Raw genomic sequence first — 2,627 nt, 5'->3', positions numbered from 1 at the left:
CACTTCTCACAGAAGCCCTGAATTAGGTACAACCCCGTTTTACAGAGGTGGAGACTGAATCACCAAATAACAGGAGTGTCAAATACCAGGAGTGTCAGACTTTTGTCCTCTGAAGCAGCTCCCACTACACCACAAAGTGAGTATGCAGTTAATGTCTGTTGCACCAAATAAGAAAAATAATTACTATAAAAAAGAAAAAACATAAAAAAAGAAAAAGAACACTTGCATTTGACTATAAAAAAATTAGAGCCGCCGAGATGTTGATGCCTAAGAAGAACCGGATTGCCATTTATGAACTCCTTTTTAAGGAGGGAGTCATGGTGGCCAAGAAGGATGTCCACATGCCTAAGCACCCGGAGCTGGCAGATAAGAATGTGCGGAACCTTCATGTCATGAAGGCCATGCAGTCTCTCAAGTCCCGCGGCTATGTGAAGGAACAGTTTGCCTGGAGACATTTCTACTGGTACCTTACCAACGAGGGTATCCAGGATCTCCGTGATTACCTTCATCTGCCCCCGAAGACTGTGCCTGCCAGCCTACGCCGTAGCCGTCCAGAGACTGGCAGGCCTCGGCCTAAAGGTCTGGAGCGTGAGCGACCTGCGAGACTCACAAGAGGGGAAGCTGACAGAGATACCTACAGACGCAGTGCTGTGTCACCTGGTGCCGACAAGAAAGCCGAGTCTGGGGCTGGGTCAGCAACCAAATTCCAGTTTAGAGGCGGATTTGGTCGTGGACGTGGTCAGCCACCTCAGTAAAATTGAAAAGGAATCTTTTGCCTTGAATAAACTGACAGCCAAAAAACTTTAAAAAAATTAAAAAAATTTTTTTTAAGTTAAAAAGGCCAAGCACAGTGGCTCATGCCTGTAATCCCAGCACTTTGGGAGGCTGAGGCAGGAAGATTGCTTGAGCCCAGGAGCCAAGACTGCACCACTGCACTCCAGCCTGGGTGACAGAGGGAGACCCTGTCTCAAAAAATAAATAAAATTTAAAATACATTAATAAAAAAGAAATATACATATATTATATATATATATGAAAAACAGTTGATATTTCTGGAGCATTTATACTGTGCCAGGCACTGTGCTAATTACTTTCTATGAATTATCTCATTTAATACTTGCAAAAACCTCAAAAGCTGGGCATCATTATGATATTCCCATTTTACAGATGAGGAAACTAAAGCTGAGAGAATATGTCACTTGCTCAAGGCCACACAGTTAGCAGTGGCTGAAGTCAGGTTTGCACCCACCAAGGCAAGCAGGGCCACCAAGGCTCTTCGCTATGCAGTTGAAATACAGCAGCCCCACTGTCGGGCGCGGTGGCTCACACCTGTAATCCCAGCACTTTGGGAAGCTGAGATGGGCAGATCACGAGGTCAGGAGATCGAGACCATCCTGGCTAACATGGTGAAACCCCATCTCTACTAAAAATACAAAAAAATTAGCCGGGTGTTGTGGCAGGCTCCTGTAGTTCCAGCTACTTGGGAGCTAAGGCAGGAGAATGGCGTGAACCAGGCAGGCAGAGGCTGCAGTGAGCTGAGATCGCGCCACTGCACTCCAGCCTGGGTGACAGAGGGAGACTCTGTCTCAGAAAAAAAAAAAAAAAGAGCAGCCCCCTCTCCGCCCCATCTCTCAGTGTCCCTTCCAGCCTAAGCTTAGGCACAGAGCCACTGAATGCCTTCTCTTTGGCCCAGCTGCTTGTCTCCCTAGGGACCAGCTCAAAATTCTCAGGGTGTTCCCTGAGATCTGGTTTTGAAATCTGGTGCAGAGGAAAGGCATGAGATAGAGATGGGTAGCCTGAACTTTTAAACTCTCCAGGCCTCCATTCCTCAGCTACAAAATGAGGTCAGCAGTCCTTGTTCTGTTTCCCTCACAGCACTGTGGCCCATTTGTTGTTCTTTTTTTTTTTTTTTTTTTTTTTTTTTTGAGACAGAGTCTCGCTCTGTCACCCAGGCTGAAGTGCAGCGGCCAGATCTCAGCTCACTGCAAGCTCCGCCTCCCGGGTTCACGCCATTCTCCTGCCTCAGCCTCCCGAGTAGCTGGGACTACAGGCACCGCCACCTCGCCCGGCTAGTTTTTTGTATTTTTAGTAGAGACGGGGTTTCACCGTGTTAGCCAGGATGGTCTCAATCTCCTGACCTCGTGATCCGCCCGTCTCGGCCTCCCAAAGTGCTGGGATTACAGGCTTGAGCCACCGCGCCCGGCCTGTTGTTCTTTAGTTTGCTAATTTCCTTCATTTACTGGGAACATTTCTTTTCCTTTCTTTTTTTTTTTTTTTTAGACAGAGTCAATCTGTTGCCCAGGCTGGAGTGCAGTGGTGCAATCACAGCTTACTGCAGCCTCGACCTCCTGGGTTCAAATGATCCTTCTGGCTCAGTCTCCTGAATAGCTGGAACTATAGCCATGCGCTACCATACCCGGCTTATCTTTTTATTTTTGTAGAGATGGGGTCTCCCTATGTTGCCCAGGCTGATCTCAAACTCCTGGGCTCAAACAATCCTCCCACCTCGGCCTCCCAAAGTGCTGGGATTACAGGCATGAGCCACCATAACTGTCCTACTTAGAACATTTCTTGAGTGCCAACTATGAATTTGGTGCAGGGCTAGGGAGACCAACCACCCAGGTTTG

The 2,627-nt window shown here is 47.8% G+C and overlaps 1 pseudogene; it reads left to right on the top strand.

Annotated features, from left to right (window-relative positions):
- Positions 1 to 257: 257 nt before the first annotated feature.
- On the top strand, positions 258 to 755 carry LOC104654903 (annotated as a pseudogene).
- The last annotated feature ends 1,872 nt before the right edge of the window (positions 756 to 2,627 follow it).

The sequence above is a fragment of the Rhinopithecus roxellana genome, chromosome 12 (genome assembly GCF_007565055.1).
Source record: "Rhinopithecus roxellana isolate Shanxi Qingling chromosome 12, ASM756505v1, whole genome shotgun sequence".
Taxonomy (NCBI): domain Eukaryota; kingdom Metazoa; phylum Chordata; class Mammalia; order Primates; family Cercopithecidae; genus Rhinopithecus; species Rhinopithecus roxellana.
This window is presented reverse-complemented; position numbering and strand designations above follow the sequence as displayed.